The 23,740-nt window shown below is 40.5% G+C and overlaps 1 protein-coding gene and 1 long non-coding RNA gene across 2 annotated transcripts in view; one reads left to right on the top strand and one right to left on the bottom strand.

Annotated features, from left to right (window-relative positions):
* CNTNAP2 (contactin associated protein 2) overlaps positions 1 to 23,740 on the bottom strand; it is a 1,628,923-nt gene that overhangs the window by 1,339,484 nt on the left and 265,699 nt on the right. The gene's annotated exons all lie outside the window — the stretch shown is intronic.
* LOC117872628 overlaps positions 23,092 to 23,740 on the top strand; it is a 40,535-nt gene continuing 39,886 nt past the window's right edge. Inside the window, exon 1 of the long non-coding RNA XR_004644537.1 lies at positions 23,092 to 23,395. This is a non-coding gene — a long non-coding RNA (uncharacterized LOC117872628). The remainder of the gene's footprint in view (positions 23,396 to 23,740) is intronic.

The raw sequence follows: 23,740 nt of genomic DNA, 5'->3' as shown, positions 1-23,740 counted from the left end.
CAAATTTCTACACAAAGCTCTGCCGTATCACATCATTCCTGAATAACAACGCCCTTGCTAACCTTAGTCATGAGCACTGCCTAATTAGAGACTGAAAATGGTATCCATACCACATGGTAATTATGTGATTTGAACAAATTCAACAAAGGTGCAACCACCTAACTTGATTTTATTTGTGACCTAACAACGTTTGAGTTGAGGTGTTCAACTGTGCGAGTTTTAATCTACTAAAACACCTTTTCCCCTGATTGAGAATGCTGTATCTAAGTAGTACAAAGCATAAAAGCTCTCAACTCAATTTAGGTTACGTATCCTGGTGGGCATCACTGTCCATGAAAATTCTTCCTCTTAGCTGAAACCTGATTTAAGTGGTTTAAGGATTATATAGTTGAAATCCTGGGTCAATGCAAGTTTTGCCATTGGCTTCAATGGAGCCACAGTTCCCCTTCCCCCTCCACTCCATTTGGATAAACAAGGTTCTACTGTTATTTGTTTTTAAAACAAATTAACTTGGAGCTGAAAGAAGCCTGGTTACATTTGGAATGCTGAAAACTATTTAAAAATATCACTTGTTCTAGTCCGCAGCTCTTGATCTAGATCTCTTCTCCAATTCACATCAACAGTCTCATTCCTTGCATCTTGATGCATAACAAATGAATGCATTGTACACCATGGAAAATTATACAGAATTGTCGTATTCTCAACACTAAACAGTAACAACTAAATGGGCTGATCCAAAAAATGAGCTCAATAATTGATGTTTCATAGCCACAGTTAATATCATCAGCTGTGAAAGCAAATCCAACAGGCTGGATATTTCTCTTTCTTGATACGCTTTGAATAGTAAAAAGGCAAATGAATTATTTAAACATGACTGGAAAAAGATCATAAGTTTCCTCTTCCTCTTTCAAACTTTGGAACGTGAGGTAGAAACACCATCAAATTTAAGCAGCCTCATCAATTTGCTACTGGCAAATCTGCTTTTAGAAAAAATATTACATCTACATGTCAGATCAATTAATTCACTAAGTAAGAGCTATTATACCTGCCTTCTTTAATGGATTACATATTATTGTATTAGACTTGTTATTCATTACCTTCAGGTGCCTATATTCTAAGATACTGGTCTCATTACCGAGAGAGGATCTCGTTTTTCCTATGCAATTTTGAAACATTGGTATAAAAGTTTTATTTAGCTACAAGCCATATAGCGTGTTACGTTAGAATGTTTGAAAACATTAATACATCATAATGAATTCAAAAGTCTTCTGCCTAAAAGCAGTGATCATACAGTAATGGTTTTAAGTAAACAGAAAACTCATGGTTTCAAACACTAAGGACCTGATGCTCTTCTCCCATCACATGCGGAAATGGGAGCAGAAGCTAGAGTATACTGGAGCAGAAGATGAGAGAAAGGAAAAGCAGCAGCTCCACAGCATATTCTTCATCTGTTGGAGTTTATAGACTTCACAACATGGGATTCCTGTCCAGGGCTTTGAGGGAGGAAAGACCAAGGGGAAAAAAAAAATATTTGATTGAATTGGAAACCAACTTGATTATCACTGAGATCTCTATTGATAATATGATCAATCCCCACAGCTGTGGCTCCTTTGAGGATTTTAAGGGTGAAGGTTACATCAGCAAAGAGTCTGACCAAGGCCATAGGTTCCACTTATATCCTAAGCTAAAGGCGTAAGTAGGACTTAATGATATACAAGGCTTGCAGAGGACACTAAAGCATTGGGGTAGGGAGAACTAAAATTCACTACTATTCACAGGATTCATATAAAACTTAAGTGGTTCACAGGTTTTGCACAGGTCTAGTGCACAGCAGTGAATTTCACTTTGGAATGAAATTTATCCTCAAAGAGTATCTTTTTCTCATCATTCTAGGGGCTTACATGATGTCTATTAGGTGTGGATGTGCACATTAGTAGCTGAGGTAGTATCTTTTATTGGACCAACTTCTGTTGGTGAAAGAGACAAGCTTTCAAGATTACACGGAGCTCTTATTCTACGTAATCTCGAAAGCTTGTCTCTCTCACAAATAGAAGTTGGTCCAATAAAAGATATTACCTCACCCACCTTGTGTCTTTAATAACCTGGGACTGACATGGCTACAACAACACTGCAGACATTAGTAGCCATCAATTCTGATTCTCCTTACGCAAGTTTTAAAGGGCTAACACTATGGATGTCACTGGAGTTACAAATTTACTTTACACTGACATGAGGAAAAGAATCAGGTATATTGGCAGAGATTTTCAAAATAGTCTACCCTCCATTAATTTTATAGAAGATGTGTCTATATCCTCTAGACTGTTTTGAAAATCTCAAGCATGGTGTTTGTAAACTAAGTATTCTGTGGAGTGCTATTTACATTATGTAATTAAGAACATAAGAACGGCTGTACTGGGTCAGACCAAAGATCCATCTAGCCCAGTATCCTGTCTTCCGACTGTGGCCAATGCCAGGTGCCTCAGAGGAAATGAACAAAAAAGGTAATCATCAAGTGATCCATCCCATAACCCATTCCCAGCTTCTGGAAAACAGAGGCTAGGGACACCATCCCTGCCCATCCTGGCTAATAGCCATTGATGGACCTATCCTCCATGAATTTATCTAGTTCTTTTTTGAACCTTGTTATAGTCTTGGCCTACACAACATCCTCTGGCAAGGCGTTCCACGGGTTGACTGCGTTGTGTGAAAAAATACTTCCTTTTGTTTGTTTTAAACTTGCTGCCTATTAATTTCATTTGATGACCCCTTATTCTTGTGTTATGAGCACGCAAGACAAATCAGACTCCTGAAAGGGGTACAGTAGTTTGGAACGGTTGAGAACTACTGGGCTAGAAGATTGGGAGCTGTAGTGTGGACTATGGGGGTGTGATTTCTAAATCAAGATCAGATGTTTTTCTAAAAGATCTGGTCTAGAAATTATTTCGGGAAAGTGCTATGTCCTGTGCTATACAGGTCATTTCAACCTAACTGTTCAGTTCCTCTTTTGAAGCATACGCTTTATTTTAAAATTACGATGGTTTGGCATGGTATGCATTATTTATTGTATAATAAAACAGGTGAAAAGTATATTTGGGATGGGTTTTAAAGGATGGAATCTATTGATGAGAAAATATTTATTGATAGGATAGATCCTCACTTAAAAAAAAAATCTTGAATTCCTACTTTTCTTCATCAATACATTTAAAAAAACGTATTCCAATACTGAAACTACTTCTGGTGTCTAAGGCTGAGAAATTCTACGATATATGTAAGTCAAACTATTCCTTCTAAAGGTTATCTATTGTAATTATTATATATTATCAGTGGAGCATATAGTCTAATTCTATAATTAGCCCTTGTAAAACAAAAGCTATTACATAATCTCAGAAGTTATGTGGGCACTATCATTAAACATTTTTATCTATCCTGAATAATGTTTCTTATCAGCTATTACTTTTCATGGCCCATAGCCAAATTGGAAGAAGAAATCACAGTTCTTATAAATTAAAGTAGACAGAGAGATTAAAGGCCAGTCATATTTGCATGATTTTCTATATGAAACAATAAATTTATACATATTTTAGTAGCCTAACCTAGTTTCCCCCCCTAAAATCTCATCTGGCAGTATGCACATTAAGGGAGCCATTGTTGTCAGGAAGAAATGGCAAATAGATTGTTATTAGATCAGCAAGGGAAATATGTTTCAAGTGGGCTCCTTTATACAATGGGTTTGTATCTTTTTATGGGCACTAAAGCATTAGGCTTGGCTTCTGACTACCACGCTGGTACATTATAAAAGTAATTGCAGTGTCTGGCTCTGTAATATTTTTGAGGGACAGTACCTTCAATCTCTAATAGGTTGTTGGTATCTATACCCACATCAGTTGGTAATAGTCGTAAAACTAGAATTTCATTACAGGCAACCTTATGTCACTGCAGTGGATCCCTGCCAATGCAAGCTATTGATACGGCAGTGGGCATCTCCATCATGCTATAGTGTTGCTATTAAAGTTTCTTCCTTGTAGTTTTCCTTTATGCGGTGGAATGCTAGCCACTCCTCACAAAACAGCCTGTCTTATTATGTTGGCTGTACAGATGCACACATGGGGTTCTGTTTATCCAGCCCAATTCACTATAAAAAAACTGAAGCTTTACAAAATATTAAATCAATGGAGATCAAACAGGTGAACTTATACAGACCTTCAGGCTGGCATGGCCCCCATGTTATTTATCGTCCCATATAGAAAAGTAGCCAACTAGTGTATAAAAAGAAGGCCCTTTGAAAATTCAGTTTTCAGTATTATGTTTCTCCAGGAGTCTTGATAGATTTGTGATATTTGGAATCTGATTACAAAAAAAATTCAGCAGAGTTCATTCAATATTATTCAACATGTAGTGTGGAACTTTTTTCATACAACAGCCTCTCCTTTTGAAAATATTTATGTCCATACACATGAAGGTCCTGATTCTGCAAAACCACATATATGCATATTTCTGCATGCTACGAGTACTCCCACTACTATAGTATTAAACACATATCTTAGTCCTTTCAGCATCAGGACCGTTTCACATTGGTTCTCAATCTTGTGATGGCTCAATAACTGACAACCTGTCTCCCCTCCCCGCAATCACTCGTACTAGGTTCTGGTGCATTTTTTGCATCATCTGTTTTCTCTATGTTCCCACAAGTTGCCTACCCGTCTCTCTTTCATTTTTTGACTTCCCATTTTCCCCCTACTTTCTATTTTTCATTCTGTTTTTTGCTCCTAATTCTTTCCTCCACAACCTCCTCTCCCATCCCTCCAGTTCTTTCTCTCCTCAGTTCATATTTCCCTAGTTCTATATGCATACACACAGACACTATTTCTACACATGTAGCCCAGCGCCCTCAATTCTTTTTTAACATTTATATTACAGTGGTTTCCAAAGGCCGCCATCAGAACAGCGACCCCATTGTCCTGGACACCATGCAAACACAGATAGACAGTCCCTATCCTGAAGGGCTTACAATCAATACCCATTCTCTTTGTTTCTTGCCCATTATGTCTCCACTTGCCTCCTTGCACCCTCCTTTCCCCAGTGCTGCCTCATATTCTCTTGCAGCCCATGTAAACCCAATGCATACACTCATAGTCTGTTGCTGTGGGGACAGTGCAGAGGGAGTAGAACTCTGTAATGCCATATAGGTGAGGGGAAGTTAAATGAGAATGAGCTGAGGAGGACAACATACAGTTTGTAGCATCAGGAGGGACAGGGAGCCCCTGCAAAGCCAGTAACCTCCCACAAGCAGCTAAATCAATGAATGTGGTTCCACAGAGGAGGCAGGTAGAGGAGATCTTGGATATATGGATGAATTTGGGCTAGTAGAGGTGAATTGGCTTAGCATCTTCCCATCATACATAGATGGACACATATACACCCTGCTCATTGTAGCTTTGCCTATAACCTACCTGAGACAAGTCTGATGCAATAGATCCCTGGCAAATTGAGCTCCTGCAAAGAAGAATATGCAAAGATGTGGGGATGTGCTAAGGTATGCTAAGGGATGTGGCTTGGCGTATATATCTGCACATGTTCATGCGTGTTATACCCCTTTGCAGTTCCTGATCTATAAAAATTACTATTGTAATTCTCAAGAATCTCCAAGTCATTTCCAAATCAGAGCTGTCTGAAACATTTTCATCAAAAGTTCAAAAGATTAGGACCATTTACAACCATTAATTAATTGTCGCTATTTATTCTACAAAACCTATGGCCATAGATCTTGCTGTGGGATCCACCCCATGTGGCAGAATTATGTTTCAAGCTTTCATGCTTCTGAAGAAAGTCTGAAGGTGAACTGACTGAAACTGATTCAGTAAAGCCAAGTCAGCAGACAGTCTGAAACAATAACTCTAAAAGAGGTTCAATTGCCCCATTTATTTCAATCTATTTTTAACCTGAACATAACAACTGACATGTGAGCATTGTTAACCATTTCATTGCTGATCATCTTAACAGAATCATTGAGTTAGCATATTTACCCTGAAATGCCAGACTGTGTCATGTCTCCCCAATGCTGAAAGCTCCATACAACCTGTCCTACTAAGCTGCAAATGGGCTCCAGTTTCCCGCTAAACAGCCCCTACAATGCAGTCATACGTAGTTAGTACAAAAATCATTTTCATATTTGATTAATTTTAAAGCTCCTATTTTTAGAATTAAATGAAGCTGACACAAAATTCCCTGTCTACTGCAGTAGACTGCCACAGAATCCAGGAACAAGACACTAAGTCCATGTGGGGGAGGGTGTCTTGCAAATTTGTGTTTATTGTGACAAGAGCAGTAAACACTATTGCACAGTAAAACCATTAATAATGCATTAAATATAGCAACAATGATTACAAAATTATAACAATAGTAAATCAAGTGGGACTTAGGACTTTGCTCCTAAATCACTTAGTTGTTTCTGAAATTCTACCCAATAATCATAACAATGCCAAGAAAATCTCACCCAAGTTTAGTGATTAAACTAGTTTGACAGAATTTTGCTCACTGTTTGTCAGTCACATAACAAACAAGATAAAAAAATTAAATATTTATAAAGGAGTTGGAAAATGGACCAGTGCTCATGTAGAATGTGTTGATTCTTTTTAAAGTCTCAGTACTGTAATTTCAGAGACTGATTTGACAAGGGTGTGCAGGAAATCTTGATTCACTGCTTTATTAGCTCATCCTCAACAGCCCTAATGTGTGGCAGAATAAAGGACTATTCTGGACCATTTTTTTTTTAATAAACACCCCCACGGGTGTTGAAAACTACTTTTCTGCTCAGTAGTGAAATTGTCAAAACACTAGCAAGGGAGTTGTCAGATTTTTCCACCCGCTATCAAGATGAGTGAGAAGTCATGCTCTAGCGAGTCTTGAAGGCAGGTGCAAAATTTTTCACAGCATTCATGCAGGTTAGTGTGTTAGTACATGACATTGTAACAAATTAATGGCTACTTACAATTGCATGGTTGTCACTATTTTGGACTGTATGCACACTCAGATGTCTGAAACAACAAGGAGCGTAAATCTCAAATCTTCCTGTCTTAGAACCACACGCTTCTCATCCTTCAGGTAAGTAACAATCTCTGTCAGCTGCTATATATATATTTTTTAGATTGACACTTAAAACAAACAAACAAAAAAAGACTGCCCATACAAAACCATTGGTACCCTGGCAACAATTCAACTTTCACTAATCACCGCGCAGCATAAACTGAAATACATTAGCACTACCAGCACATTGTCTTCAAAAATCAAAAGTAGCTAACATTTTGCCTCAGCAACTATTTGCCAAATCTTCCCTCAAAACCCTATCAAACAAATAACTCTTTGTAATATGCCCACGCTACTAGCTTCAGACAGAACTTGAACCTTTTTCACTCTATTTCTCTTATTGACCACTTTAGATACATTTAGGAATTCAGTACTCCATGGGAAATAAAGAAACCTTCTTGTATTACTCTATGTTTATTTTACCATTATGTCAATCTACTCACTGTAAAGGACAGTATTTTTTTTTTTTTGACATCAGTAAACGGAGGGCCAGATCCTGGTCTCTGTTACGGTCCCTTTGCTCCTCTTCATTTATATAAATGAGGGCATAAAGCAGCCTTAAGTAGGCATCTGAGGATTCCCCCATTGTAGGGGGATTGCCAGGTGACAAAACCAGAACAGCTGGCTCGATTCCACACCTGCTCCCAGGTCCCTTCCTGATAGGGAGCATTCTGGGATATGTACAGGGGAGCAGGTGGGGGGGGACTGGGTGTGGCTGGGGCACTGCTTTGGGACTTCCACAGGCTAGAGCAAACCTGAGCACTCTAGGGATTGGGAGAGCACACAAACAGAATAGTCGTTTACTGCAGTGAGCACAGCAGCCATCTTTGTCTAGGCCCAGGACCTGCATTGAGGGCAGCTCTACCAGCAGTCAAAATACTGCAGAAGTTAAAAAATTGATATGGAATTCAGCAGAACAATGTTCATTCTGTTAAAGACAGAAACTGACATTACTGGAGTCACTAGAATAATATGTCTGAATTTGTAGTGTAACAAAACTATTAGATTATTCCTCCACACTGCCTCAACTCTCTCCCTCATCCAGCCTTTTCTTTTTTTTTACTTATATAAACTCTGATGTGTATGTGATGGGTTGGATCACAGAACCCCCCTGGGAGCTGCCAACTGATATGCCAAGACTACTTCTGCCCCTGCTTTCCTTGCCAAGCTCGGGACCCCAGCACCCTGTCTTGCTGAGCCAGACACGCCCGTCTCCTCCAACACAGACCCAGGGTCTGAATTACTTGCCCCAAACAGCTGCAGGCTTAACTGAAAGCAACTTACAGAAGTGTTCCTGTCTTTAACATTCAGATGCCCAACTCCCAATGGGGTCCAAATCCTAAATAAATCAGTTTTACCTTGTATAAAGCTTATACAGGGTAAACTCATAAATTGTTCACCCTCTACAACACTGACAGAGAGATATGCACAACTGTTTGCCCCCCCCCAGGTATTAATACATATTCTGGGTTAATTAATAGATAAAAGTGATATTATTAAATAGAGAAAGTAGGATTTAAGTGGTTCCAAGTAGTAACAGACAGAACAAAGTGAATTACCAAGCAAAATAAAATAGAACACGCAAGTCTATGCCTTATACAGTAAGAAACTGAATACAGATAATCTTACCCTCAGAGATGTTTCAATATGTTTCTTTCACAGAATGGACACCTTCCTAGTCTGGGCACAATCCTTTCCTCTGGTACAGTCCTTGTTCCAGCTCAGGTGGTAGCTAGGGGATTCCTCATGATGGCTCCTCCCACTTTGTTCTGTTCCACCCATTTATATATCTTTTGCATAAGGTGGGAATCCTTTGTCCCTCTTTGGGTTCCCACCCCTCCTTCTCAATGGAAAGACAACAGGTTAAAGATGGATTCCAGTTCAGGTGACATGATCACATGTCATTGTAAGACTTCATTACCCACTTGCCAGCACACACCTATACAGGAAAACGTACAGGTAAAACAGAGCCATCTGCAGTCAATTGTCCTGGTTAATGGGAGTCATCAAGATTCCAAACCACCATTAATGACCCACACTTTGCATAATTACAATAGACCCTCAGAGTTATATTTCATATTTCTAGTTTCAGAGACAAGAGTGGTACATTTATACAAACAGGATGATCACACTCAGTAGATTATAAGCTTTGTAATGATACTTTACAAGAGACCTTTTGTATGAAGCATATTCCAGTTACATTAGCATATTTTTATAAAATCATATAGAGTGCAACATCACAGTGTATTATGTCTATCAGTGGTTCTCACCTTTGAAAAGCTGGAGAGCTACTTCAAAGGTAGCTACAAAGAGCTACAAGTAATCTTGGTTCAGTGTCTTTATGTTGCTTTGCTATATTTGCTTTATGTCAATATGGGTGATGACAATATTTTGGTCCAAGTAAACACTGTGCTGATGTAACAGCTCCCCTAAATCATCCTGTGATTACTGTGTGGATCTTTATAACTCCATTTGACATTATCTCCTCTCTCCCTTTCATCCCATCAGCCCAAGCTTTTAGCTGTTTTGGCTCTCAGTCTCTCCTGCCTTCACAGGAAGGAAGATTATCATTTTCCTGTTCACCTCACCTATTTGCTGCTGGGAAGCATCAAACTGAGCATCAAAATGTAAAATGGGTTGCTCTAATTTCGGTTCCAGCATTTGGGAACTAGTCACATGGTATTTTTATTGGTAATTGTACTGTTCTAAATGTTTCACACAGGCTAATATAAATACACATTATCACAGATACAGTAAAAAGGAGTTTTCAAGATTCTCAGTTTCCCTCTTATTAATCTGAGCTATTTGCAAGATGGTATGAGCCATAGCTACGTGGGGTAATGGGTTGTAGATATTCAAGGGGAGGGTATTAGTTTAGGGACAGATTCTGATACTGTTACACTGACACTGAGCAGCACATTTGTCCAATAGTCCCTTTGACTTCCCTGGTACTACTGAACTAAGGTACTTTTCAGTGTGAACAATGGTGGCAGAATCTGGCACTTAGAATATAGAAAACGGGCTTCCCCACTAGATAGGAATTCAAAAACAAAACAAGCAAACAACAAAAGGTTAACTTCATACATGTTCAGAAAGTAGCAAAGCAATGTATGAAGTTAACTAGAGATTCCTTCACAAGATGATTATGATGCATATGAACAATATGATATATCAACATTTTTCTAGGACCTAAGAAACCCTGAACCATTAGGTCTTTGAGTGAAGTAACTGTGATGGGTTAGATCACAGAAACCCTCTTGGGAGCTGACACCTGATATGCCAAGACTACTTTTGCCTTTGCTTTCCCTGCCAGCTGGGGACCCCAGCACCCAGTTTTGCTGAGGCAGACACACCTGTCTGCTCCAACACAGACCCAGGGTCTGAATTACTTGCCCCACAGCTGCAGGCTTAACCTGAAAGCAACTTACAGAAGTGTAACTGTCTTTAACACTTAGATGCCCAACTCCCAATGGGGTCAAATAAATCCATTTTACAGGGTAAACTCATAAATTGTTCGCCCTCTATAACACTGATAGAGAGATATACACAGCTGTTTCCCCACCCCACCCCTCAGGTATTAACACATACTCTGGGTTAATTAATAAGTAAAAAGAGATTTTATTAAATACAGAAAATAGGATTTAAGTGGTTCCAAGTAGTAACAGACAGAACAAAGTGAATTACCAAGTAAAATCAAATAAAACACACCAGCCTATGTCTAATCCAACTGAATACAGATAAAATCCTCACCAATTCCAGAATGCTTCTTTTATAGATTAATCTTTTTTTAGTCTGGGTCCAGCAATCACGCACACCCCTTGCAGTTACTGTCCTTTGTTCCAGTTTCTTTTGGGTATCTTTGAAGGTGGAGAGGCTCTCTCTTTAGCCAGCTGAAGACCAAATGGAGGAGTCTCCCACGGGCTTAAATAGACTCTCTCTTGTGGGTGGAGACCCCCTCCTCTCTCCTATGCAAAGTCCAGCTACAAAATGGAGTTTTGGAGTCGCCTGGGTAAATCACATGTCCAGGCATGACTGAGTTCCTTACCAGCCAAGCCACATTCCTGGGAAAGCCCAGATGTGGATTGGTGTCTCCAAGTTCATTGTTGGCTTAAGTCTTTCTTGATTGGGCACTTACTGAGAATAGTCTTTTCTCAGGAAGCTGACCAACTGCTTCACTACGGCCTACTCAGAATCAAACGAGTATGCAGCCAATATTCATAACTTCGAATACAAAAATGATACATGCCTACAAATAGGATTAATGGATTCAGTAGATCATAACCTTTACAGAGATATGTTACATGGCATATGTAGCATACAACACATTCTAGTTATATTATATATATACACGTACATAAGCATATTTCCATAAAGCCTTAACGGGTGGCACCGACCATCACAGTAACAAGAAAAAAACATCAGGGAAACAGGTGACTTAATATTAGCATAAGAAATGTTTAAGTTAATTGACAAAATAAATGTACAAAGACAACAATGAACAGCTGAAAAGCATTTTTATGAAAATGTCCATTCCATTAAATGTCATACTGTATTGCTATTCCGCAGTCATCATGCTAAGGGCTTTCATTACCTCTTTTGGATTTTAAATTGGATGTCAAATAGAATTTGGACAAGAGAGAAATAAAACAGCAAGAGCATCTAGGGAGGGAACTTAATAGCTCTATTTTTGCGTTACACATTAACATTTGCTGAATGTTAAACTGGATTAGTTTTTGTTACATTGCATCGACATTCAAAAGCTACAAATATTTGTTTTTCCAACATAAACACTGATTTTTTTTTCTTTCCAGCCAATTGAAGAGCCCAAGAACTACAGTGGTTAGGGGACAAAACTATTTCTGGGTTTCTGGGTCCTACTTAAGTCATCAGTGTCAGCAGTGGTAGTGACCCAAGGAATGGCAGATACAACGAAGATGACTGGATGTGGAAGCTGCGGGATGTACGTTATCCTGGAGCGGGTACCCAAAAAGAGCTTCATGTGTATGAAGTGACACCTGATAAAGCTGACTGAAGACAAGATCTGAGATTTAGATGGAAACTATGGTTGAGTTTCAAAGGTGATTCAAGCAGATGATGGGAAGGCAAGAGGAGGTGAAAGGAAAAAAGTCAAGACTTGCAGAGGCAAGCTGGACTGGAGGACTGTGAGGGTAGACTGCTGGATGAGGAAAGAGGCCAGCAGAAGCATGTGACTATGAGAACCAGACAGACAAAAAGGCAAGTGAAGGAGAAATAGAGCTCAGGACCAGGTTTGCCAAGTTGGAAAATGAAGGAGGAGCACAGCAGGCAGTAACAGAAGGTGGGAGGGCAATGAAGTAGAGAAAAGTCCTACAAGAAGACGGGAAGAGTCAAGGGAGAGAGCCAGAGTTCAGCCCCAGGAGGATAGAGGATGACATGCAGAAGAGGACATGCAGCCAGAAAGAACAGGAGGAAGGCCAGAGAATCACACCAACACCAAGAAGAGACACATCTATGTGATTGGTGCCTCTCTACTAAGAAGAGCAGACAGGCCTGTCACAGAGCTGATGCAGAAAACTGAAGTGTGTGAGGTGTGCCGGGAGCTAAAATATAGGAAGCGGACCTCAGGCTGAAGAGGATCCCAATGGGAGCAGGAAAGAATCCACTGGTTGTTCTTCATGTGGAAACAAATGATACAGCTAGATTCTCACTGGAACACATCAAAGGAGACTATGCCAGGCTAGGGAAGACACTTAAAGAAATGGAGGCTCATGTGATCTTCAGTGGGATTCTAAATTTCCCTAGAGAAAGGAACTAAAGTGGGACAAGATTATGATGTTCAACAGATGGCTCGGGCAGTGGTGCTATAATGAGGGCTTTTGGATGTTTAACACTGGGAGGCATTCATGGACAGACAACTGTTCTCATGATTCCACCTGAGTAGGGAGGGAAATAGACTTCTAGTATGGAGGCTGGCACAACAGATTAAAAGAGCTTTAAACTAGGAACTCAGGGGAGATGGTTGAGAGATGTTCATGTAATCTCCACACCTGATTCTAATATTGACCAGGAGGAAAATGAAAAAAGATAGAATACAGCAATGGAGAACAGAATAGCAGTGGGTAAGAGAATAGACATTAAGAGGAAATATAGTGCCAACAAAAGATAAGCTCACAGTCAGGCAGGTGACACTGTCAGTAGAATTACTGTACCTAATTGGGTGAGAAATCTGGACAAAGCCAAGCAGAAACAATTAAGATGTTTGTAAGGAAACCGTGTAACAAAATGGAGGAATTAGAATTAATGGTGCAGGAAGTGAAACCAGATATTATAGGCATAACAGACACATGGTTGAATAGTAGTCATGACTGGAGTACAGGGATTGAAGGGTATGTGCTATTCAGGAAAGACAGAAATAAAGGTAAAGGTGGTGGAGTAGCAATGCATATTAATGATGAGATAGACTATAAAGAAATTAGAAGTGATGGAATGGAGAAAACAGAGTCTGATTGGGTTAAAATCACTTTGAGGAAGAAAGCTACCAGAGGCTCCCGTGAAGTAGTGCTTGGGGTATGCTAAAGAGACCCCCAGATCCGATCTATATATGGATAGGAACCTCTTATACTTTTAATGAAATAAATTCTCTGGGAATTGTGTAATTATGGGAGACTTTAACTTCCAGCTATAGACTGGAGTACAAGTGCTATTAATAATAGTAGGGTCCAGATTTCTGTGATAGCTGTCAGATTTCTTCATCAAATAGTTACTGAACCTACAAGAGGTGATGCCATTTTAGATTTGTTATTGGTGAGTAATGACAACCTCACAGAAGAACAGGTTGTAGGGAACAAACTTGGTTCAAGTGATCATGACCTAATTCATCTTAAACTAAATAGAAAGAAACAAATATAGATCCGCAATTAGGGTCATTACTTTCCAAAGGGCAAACTTTAAAACATTAAGGAAATTAATTAGGGAAGTGGACTGGACAGAAGAACTCAAGGATTTGGAGGAAGCTTGGAATTATTTTATATCAAAGTTGCAGAAACTATCTGAAGCCTGCATCCCAAGCAAAGGGGAAAAAATTGCAGGTAAGGGTAGCAGACAAAGCTGGATGAGCAAGCATCTCAAATAGAATATTAAGAGAAAGCCGAAAACCTACAAGGAATGGAAGACGGGATGGATCAGCAAGAAAAGCTACTTCTTGGAGGTCAGAAAGTGTAAGGAAAGACAATTGCCAAAAGCCAAGCAGAGTTGGACCTTGAAAGGGAAATTAAAAACTATGTAAGAGATTCTATAGCTATATAAACAGAAAGAAAACAAAGAAAGAAGAAGTGGGACGAATCAGCACTGAGGATGGGATGGAGATCAAAGATAATCTAGGCATGGTCCAATACCTAAACAAATATTTTGCCTCAGTTTTAATGAGGGTCATGAGGAGCTTTGGGGTAGTGACAGTGTGGCAAATGGAAATGAGGCAATGGAAGTAGAAATTACCACCTCAGAGGTGGATGTCAAACTCAAACATCTTAATGGGGCTAAATCGGGGGAGGAGGGAGGCGGCTGAATAATCTGCATCCAAGAATATTAAAAGAACTGGCACATGAAACTGCAAGCCCAATAGCAAGGATTTTTAATTAATCTGTAAACTAAGGGAGTCATACCCTAAGACTGGAGGGTTACTAATATAGTTATTATTTTTAAGAAAAAGAGAAAAAGTGATCTGCGAAACTACAGGCCTGTTAGTTTGACCTCCATTGTATTCAAGGTATTGGAACAAATTTTGAAATAGAAAGTAGTTAAGGACACAGAGGTAAATGGGAATTGGGATAAAATATAACATGATTTTACAAAAAGTAGATCATGCCAGACCAACCTGATCTCTTTCTTTGAGAAGGCAACTAATTTTGAAGACCAAGGAAATGCAGTAGATCTAATGTGCCTGGATTTCAATAATGCATTTGAGATAATTCCACATGGGAAATTATTAATTAAATTGGAGAAGATGGGGATTAATGCAAGAACTGAAAGGTGGATAAGGAACCAGTTAAAGCAGTTGTCCCCAAACTTTATTGGTCACACCCCTCCCTTACCTGGTCCGTGCCCCGCTCCCACCTCCCCCAGGAGCCATGTTTGGGAGTCAGGGCCCACAGCTGGGAATGGGCCTGTGGCTGGGAACAGGCCTAGGATCAGGGCTGGTAGCCAGAGGCCACGGCTGGGAGCAGGGCCGACTCCAGGGTTTTGGCCGCCCCAAGCAGCCCCCCCCCCCAAAAAAAAAAAAAAAAAAAAGCCGTGATCGCCATCTGGAGCGGCAATTCGGCGGAAGGTCCTTCGCTCGGAGCGGGAGTGAGGGACCGTCCACCGAATTGCCGCCGAATAGCTGGACCTGCTGCCCCTCTCTGGAGTGGCCGCCCCAAGTACCTGCTTGCCAAGCTGGTGCCTGTACCCGGCCCTGGCTGGGAGTGGGCCCACAGTCAGGACTGGGAGCAGGCTTGTGGTCAGGGCTGGGAGCTGGGACAGAAGCAGGCCCACAGTTGGGACCAGGAACCAGGGGCCAGAGGCGGGAGTGCAGCTCTGTCCAGAAATGCAGCTGGAGCCACAGCCAGGAGTGGGGCCAGGAGCCTGTGGTTGGGAGTGGGGCCAGACCTGCGACTCTGGCTCATCAAACTGCTTTACCACATCACTCCAGGCAGAAGTCACAGCAGAAGTTTCTAGTCCATTCTATCCCAACCCCACTGATTCTAAGCATGCCGGGAAATGGTACCAAAGGGCCTTTTCTGTTGTCATTTCTGTGGTAGTCCACAGTATGGAACCTCCTAGAGGCTCAGTTCAGGGTTCCAGAAACTGGCAAACTACAATTGGGGGTTCCATTTTATAGAGAAGGAAATTGAGTATAGAAAAAAAAAGTGATTTCTAGTTTGTTCAGAGCCACAGCTACGTAAGTGAGAGCAGCAAAATATCTTTAGACAAAATCTGATGAAAAACAGGAAATCGTAACCAAGGTCCTTCATAGACAAGCAGAACTAATAATGAACATATAGTCTAAGCTTCAGGACATAGAACAATTCCCTTATCACTGCATTTCACGGACCTCCTTTGAAGCCAAATGCATGAAAGGATCCCACTAGAAGTGAAGAATAAAGAATGAAAAATTCACATAAAAGTAAAGGATTATTTTAACTTCCAGAGGGTCTATGGTAAAGTTCACAATATTGCTTGATCAAACAATCCGTCATACTATAAAGTAGATGTGTTGTAATCAGCTAAGCTAAATAGTCCCATATTATTTAGAAGCTCTTTTTGTTCCATTGCCTGATAGCCTTACATGTCCCAAGCCTATATTCATACAAAAAAAAAATCTATTTTACCCATAAAACCTATTTTTTTTTTTTTTTACTGAAAAATTCTTTGGAAAGTACCGTCTGTGCCAATGTGCTTGAATTTATTTTTAATACAGAATCATTGTTAACATAGATAATAGACTATTGAATTAAAAACAGTACTGCAATGGGACATGGGCAGTCAGGCCTAGTGATTGGAGCAGGAGTCATGCCAAATGGTCAGTGGAGGGTCAAAACCAAAGCTGGAGACAGTCAGGTGCTAGGCCAGGGTTCAGAGTCAGAGACAGTGTCAGGGGTAAAGGAATGGAGCAGGGACCTGGAGTAGAACCGAACAGGCGGAACTGGGATCTGGGATAGGAGGAAAGGAACCAGAAGCAGGCATGAATGCAGGGGTCAGGAGGCATCCATAGCCACAGCCAGCCAGGGATTCCTCTAGTTTCTCTGACAACTTCCTGGCACTTTTCAGCCAATGGGGGCGGGGTGGAGGGGGAGAGGCATGGAGCTCAATGTTTCCTCCAATCACAAGCTTTGGAGGCAGGGCCCTCTGCAAGGTAGCCCTTCCATGGACCCTTCCTTAGTTACAAAGATGAGCTGCTAGGTGGCAGTTGTGGCCTGAGCACTACCCAGGTACCTATGTGGCTGGGTTGGATGCCTGTGATCCCTCACAAGTAACAGCAGAGCAGCAAATCATTGTGTGTTCAGGCTCAAAAATAAAAAGGAGCTATTCTTTCAGTCTTCACTCATGTGAAAAGCCTTATAAAGCAACTCCTCACTTAAAGTCATCCCGGTTAAGGTTGTTTCGTTGTTACCTTGCTGATCAGTTAGAGAACATGCTCTTTTAAAGTTGCACAATGCTCCCTTATAATGTTGTTTGGCAGCCGCCTGCTTTGTCCACTGATTGCAGAAAGAGCAGCCCGTTGCAGCTAGCTGGTGGGGGCTTGGAACCAACGTGGACTGGCAGCCCCCTATCAGCTCCCCGCTTCCCGAAGTTCCCTGTATGGCAGCCGCCCAGCAGGCTACCAATTGCCGGGTAGTTCAGGTATCCCTCCCCACACTGCTGTGTGCTGCTCCTACCCTCTGAATATAAGAGCATAAGAACAGCCATACTGAGTCAGACCAAAGGTCCATCCAGCACAGTATCCTGTCTACCGACAGTGGCCAATGCCAGGTGCCCCAGAGGGAGTGAACCTAACAGGTAATGATCAAGTGATCTCTCTCCTGCCATCCATTTCCACCCTCTGACAAACAGGCTAGGGACACCATTCCTTACCCATCCTGGCTAATAGCCATTAATGGACTTAACCTCCATGAATTTATCTAGTTCTCTTTTAAACCCTGTTATTGTCCTAGCCTTCACAACCTCCTCAGGCAAGGAGTTCCACAGGTTGACTGTGCGCTGTGTGAAGAAGAACTTTCTTTTATTTGATTTAAACCTGCTGCCCATTAATTTCATTTGGTGGCCCCTAGTTCTTATATTATGGGAACAAGTAAATAACTTTTCCTTATTCACTTTCTCCACATCACTCATGATTTTATATACCTCTATCATATCCCCCTTAGTCTCCTCTTTTCCAAGCTGAAAAGTCCTAGGCTCTTTAATCTCTCCTCATATGGGACCCATTCCAAACCCCTAATCATTTTAGTTGCCCTTCTCTTTTCTAATGCCAGTATATCTTTTTTGAGATGAGGAGACCACATCTGTACGCAGTGTTCAAGATGTGGGCATACCATGGATTTATATAAGGGTAATAAGATATTCTCCATCTTATTCTCAATCCCTTTAATGATTCCGAACATCCTGTTTGCTTTTTTGACTGCCGCTGCGCACTGCGTGGATGTCCTCAGAGAACTTTCCACGATGACTCCAAGATCTCTTTCCTGATTAGTTGTAGCTAAATTAGCCCCCATCCTATTGAATGTATAGTTGGGGTTATTTTTCCCAATGTGCATTACTTTACATTTATCCACATTAAATTTCATTTGCCATTTGGTTGCCCAATCATTTAGTTTTGTGAGATTTTTTGAAGTTCTTCACAGTGACTTTGGTCTTAACTATCTTGAGCAGTTTAGTATCATCTGCAAACTTTGCCACCTCACTGTTTACCACTTTCTCCAGATCATTTATGAATAAGTTGAATAGGATTGGTCCTAGGACTGACCCTTGGGGAACACCACTAGTTACCCCTCTCCATTTTGAAAATTTATCATTCATTCCTACCCTTTGTTCCCTGTCTTTTAACCAATTCTCAATCCATGAAAGGATCTTCCCTCTCATCCCATGACAACTTAATTTATGTAAGAGCCTTTGGTGAGGGATCTTGTCAAAGGCTTCCTGGAAATCTAAGTACACTATGTCCACTGGATCCCCGTTGTCCACATGTTTGTTGACTCCTTCAAAGAACTCTAATAGATTAGTAAGACATGATTTCCCTTTACAGAAACTATGTTGATTTTTGCCCAACAATTTATGTTCTTCTATGTGTCTGGTAATTTTATTCTTTACTATTGTTTCAACTAATTTGCCTGGTACTGACATCAGACTTACCGGTCCGTAATTGCCAGGATCACCTTTTTAAATATTGGCGTTACATTAGCTATCTTCCAGTCATTGGGTACAGAAGCTGATTTAAAGGACAGGTTACAAACCATAGTTAATAGTTCTGCAATTTCACGTTTGAGTTCTTTCAGAACTCTTGGGTGAATGCCATCTGGTCCCAGTGACTTGTTACTGTTAAGTTTATCAATTAATTTGAAAACCTCCTCTAGTAATACTTCAATCTGTGACAATTCCTCAGATTTGTCACCTACAAAGGACGGCTCAGGTTTGGAAATCTCCCTAACATCCTCAGCCATGAAGACTGAAGCAAAGAATTCATTTAGTTTCTCTGCAATAACTTTATCATCTTTAAGTGCTTCTTTTTTATCTAGATTGTCCGGGGGCCCCACTGGTTGTTTAGCAGGCTTCCTGCTTCTGATGTACTTAACAAAATGTTTTTTATTACCCTCTGAGTTTTTGGCTAGCTGTTCTAAAAACTCCTTTTTGGCTTTTCTTATTACAATTGTGCCTTGGAACCACTCCTGGAAGCCTCCCGCTTGCTGTGCGGGGTGGGGGGGAAAGAGGGGTTCTAATGCCAGGGTGTCCCCCTCCCCCTGCTCCTGCCCCCCATCTCCATAGAGCGGGGGTGGGGGGAGGGACGAATATGACAGGGCTTAGGAGGGAGGGAGCTTTCTGGCAGCAGCTGCTGTCTCAACTTGCTGATCTACTTAAAAGGGCAGTGCACTTAGAGTGGTGTCAGCATACTTAAAGGGGCAATGCACATCTCTCTCAACCATGCTGTCTCCCCTCCCTCCATTCATGTTGCCTTGTAGAGTTTGAGGCTATAGTAACAATAATGTGTTAACCCTTGAGGGATCAGCCGAGTGCTAGTTCATCATTTAGCTGTAAGGCATTCTCTGGGAAATATCTCACCCTCTAACTTCACCACCTCAAACAAGCTTCACTTCATTGTTGTGTACAGTATTAAATTGTTTGTTTAAAACTTATACTGTGTATATGTGTGCATATATATGTATGTACAAATATAGTCTTTGGTCTGGTGAAAAAATTTTCCCTGGAACCTAACCTCCCTTCCCCATTTACATTAATCCTTATGGAGCAATTGGATTCGCTTAACATCGTTTTGCTTAAAGTAGCATTTTTCAAGAACATAACTAGAATGTTAAGTGAGGAGTTATTGTACAAATAGTGCCAGTGATTTCAATGGGATTACTCATGCAATTAATACTTGCAGGATCAGATCGTAAGAGATAAGACGATTCAATATCTCTCGCTCAGTTGCTTTCATTCTTACTTAGTGGTCAGTCTTTCCCTTCCACGTGTAGCCCAAGGAAGTGGTTGCACAAAATAGTGTTGCACAGAGCATGAGGGATGAGATGTTATTTATATGACTATTCATAAGAAATCTGAGGAGAAATGCTATTTTAATACAGCCAAATGTAAGGGCACACATCTAGGATTAAAGAATGTAGGAACAAGGGACTGTATCCTTGAAAACAGTGTCTCTGAATAGGACATAGGGGTCATGGAGGATAACCAATTGAATGTGAGGTCCTGTGATGCTGTAGCTAAGAGGGCTAACAATTCTTGGATTTAAACAGGGAAATGTTGAATAAGAGTAAGTAGGTGGTACTGCCTCTGTTTACAGATTAGTGAGGCCATTATTGGTATACTGTGTCCAGTTCTGGTGTTTACATTTCAAAAAGGATTAAAACATTGGGAAGAGTCTGGACGAGAGCTGCAAGAATGCTTAGCGGATTGGAAACCTGGCTTACTGTAATAGACTTAAGAAGTTCTATCTATTTAGTTTATCGAGAAGGTTAAGAGGTGACTTCCTCATAGCCTATAAGTACGTTCCTGGGGAGAAGATTTCTGATAGTAGAGGACTCTTTAATCTAGCAGAAAATGGTATTACAAGATCCAATTGCTGGAAGTTGAAGCTCAACAAATTCAGACTCAAAATAAAAGAGTTTGTTGTTTTGTTTAAAAAAAAAAAAAAAAACAGTGAGGGTAATTAACCATTGAAATTATTTACCAAGGGATATGATAGATTTTTCATCCTATGAAATCTTTATATCAAGACTGATGTCTTTCTAAAAACTAGCTCAACCAAAAGTTGTAGCCTCGATGTAGTAATTACTGAGTGAAATTTTATGTCCCATGCTGTGGAGGAGGTGAGATTATATGAATATAGTGGTCTCTTTTGACCTCAGAATTTATGAATCTATTAATCTATTTGAATTAATATTTGTGATTGCTCCCTTACAGTGCTTTTTACACTGCAGGAAGAACACAAATCTGAACTCTCAATTAAATGTGTTATGAACACCAGTAGTCTCCCCAGAAACTTCATTAAATAAGTAGGAATATGTAAATGAATGTGGAGATATCAGAAATTCCTATGTTTAGGCTATGTGGCTAAGCAGAAGTTTAGGTGCGCAAGTCCAACCATTTTCACTATGGGTGTAACAACCTCCTCTCCCAGTGTGTCTAATTATTTTTATAAAATGACAAAAGACAGAAAGCACACATTAAATCTGTGCTTAAATATGGATTATAATTGTTTATTGTTTTGATTCACAGCCACTTTGCACCACACAATTGGCAGATCCTTGCCCTAAACCCATTACAGCTAGTCATAGCAGAATCAACGCAGTATGGAGGAAACTCGGTTGTAAATAGCAAACGTAGTAACTCTGCTCCTGGAATAGGGAGGGGGACTGACCTGAGCTTATTTACACCCCACAGCTGCCATATTTGCCCTCAAGCTGCGCTCTCTGCTCACGGACAGTAGCTAAGGATACACGTTTGTATACAAATTCCTACAGATTCCATGAATTTATCATGTAGATCATGCTGAGGTGTGTGGAGGAGAAACAATTGTCATTTTTCCCCCCAAGGAAAAATTCTAAAACCTAAACCCATTGTTAGATTCTTAAAGGCATTAAAACCCGTAGGAACATCCAGTCTTTCCAGTGAAAATAATTTAATTAGAAAACTAGCAAGGATGACAGATAACTGTTTAAACAAAACAAAATTATTTAAAAACCAACAACAACGTATGGTCTGATCCCTATAGATGCTGATCACCTCAACTCTGCTCTAAGTCAATAGCAGGAGTGCACAGCCTCATTCCACAGGCACTCAGCACCTCCGAAGTTCAGGCTCTAAGTCCATTCCTGAACAGCATTGTGCTATAGGAATTCATTGTGCTATGAGTAGGTGTCATGTGAGAATTTCCCTCCCCATGCTTTTGCTGCTCTCCTGAATTATTAGTTTCACTTTCTTCTTTTCCAGACGGATGGTATAGTAATTGCCCCGCAGTAAGTATTCCACACCCGGTTCCTCAGAAAGGTCTTGACTATTGGGCTGATTTATCACACTCAGTTAAAGTGCTGCCCAAAAGCTAGCAGTGAAAATGAAAGCAATTACAACTGTGTGCTGGCACTGCTTACAAAACAGGATGCAGTTTTCTTAAGATGCAACCAAAAAAATTTGAATTGCCTCCATGTTTCTTTCCACTCAGATACAAGGTGACTTAACAAAAGTGACCAGCACTAATAGAGCTATGGGCTGCATTATGGCTTTTATTCCAGCAGCGGGAATCCAGAAGGAATTTTCACCTATTCAGAAGTCTTCTGGGTGAATGCACTTTGCAATGGGAGCTTTGCTTGGCCTTTTTTTTTTTTTTTTTTATTAAACCAGATGTGATATGCTCTTCCAATCTCCACTCCAGCTCACTTCATTTGAAGAGTCCAGAACCATTTCTAATGAGAGGCCTGGACCTGACATGACTCATAGCCATCTTGTATAGCATAACCCACAGTCATCCTGTATGCTCAGTCACCATAAGTTCAAAACAAAAACTAGGGAGTCAGGAGAATTCAGCCTTGACGTAGGCAGACAGATAGGAAAGTACAGGCTGCAGCTGCAGCATTACTATCAGAGACAGATATATGTTCACAAAGTCATAAGAATGGGGAGAGAATGGACAAGCTAGCCTTGAGTTCCTGCAGCTTCTTCTTGATAGTAAAAAGTAAAAAGTTTTGCTGTTGCAAATGCATTCCACTAACGAAGCATAAAGATAAATGGACCTTAAGAAGTTTTTACTAACTTTGAAAGACAAAAAAGTTAATGAGTAGGCGTTCTTAGGCATATGAACCCCTGTATAGAGAAAATGATTGGTTAGTGTTTTTTGCATAGAAATGCTTTGAGTAAAATAATTGGTTAAGGTATTGATAAGAAGACCTCTCATTTTAATTATATAATAAGGATCAGGAAACAAGCTCATTAGAACTTAACTCTGGGATACAGCTCAAGACCAAAGCTGCTAGGATTTTTAACTGCTGCACAACTAGATTATGTGGAAGATGGAGCCCTGAATGAGATCAAATCCTGACTAGCCATTGGGAGACATCAGTCTGCTTTATTGGGAGTGGTGAGCATTAGATGTTGGTGTGCGTATTCTGCTGATTAATTGTTGATTGCTAATAAATACATGTACAAGTTTAAGAATATTTACTGTGTGATAAAGTCTCCTTTACTGGGACAAGGTCCCGTTAACCCATAGGGAACCACTGTGTGGGTAACACATTGGCAATACTAGCCCAATGCAATCCTTGAAGAAAGCTACACTGGGAATTACTCATGGTTTCCAAATCACCATCATGTTGGAGAAAAGAGGCTTGCAGAAGAAGTAGAGGGGATAGATGCCCTGTTATGATGCACACTCACCACCAGAGTATCCTCCCCTCCCCCCTGCACATCAGGGCACATCGTTGCT

This window comes from Trachemys scripta, chromosome 2, assembly GCF_013100865.1.
Source record: "Trachemys scripta elegans isolate TJP31775 chromosome 2, CAS_Tse_1.0, whole genome shotgun sequence".
Lineage (NCBI taxonomy): Eukaryota > Metazoa > Chordata > Testudines > Emydidae > Trachemys > Trachemys scripta.
The sequence above is the reverse complement of the archived record's forward strand: the minus strand, read 5'-3'. Positions and strand labels throughout refer to the sequence as shown.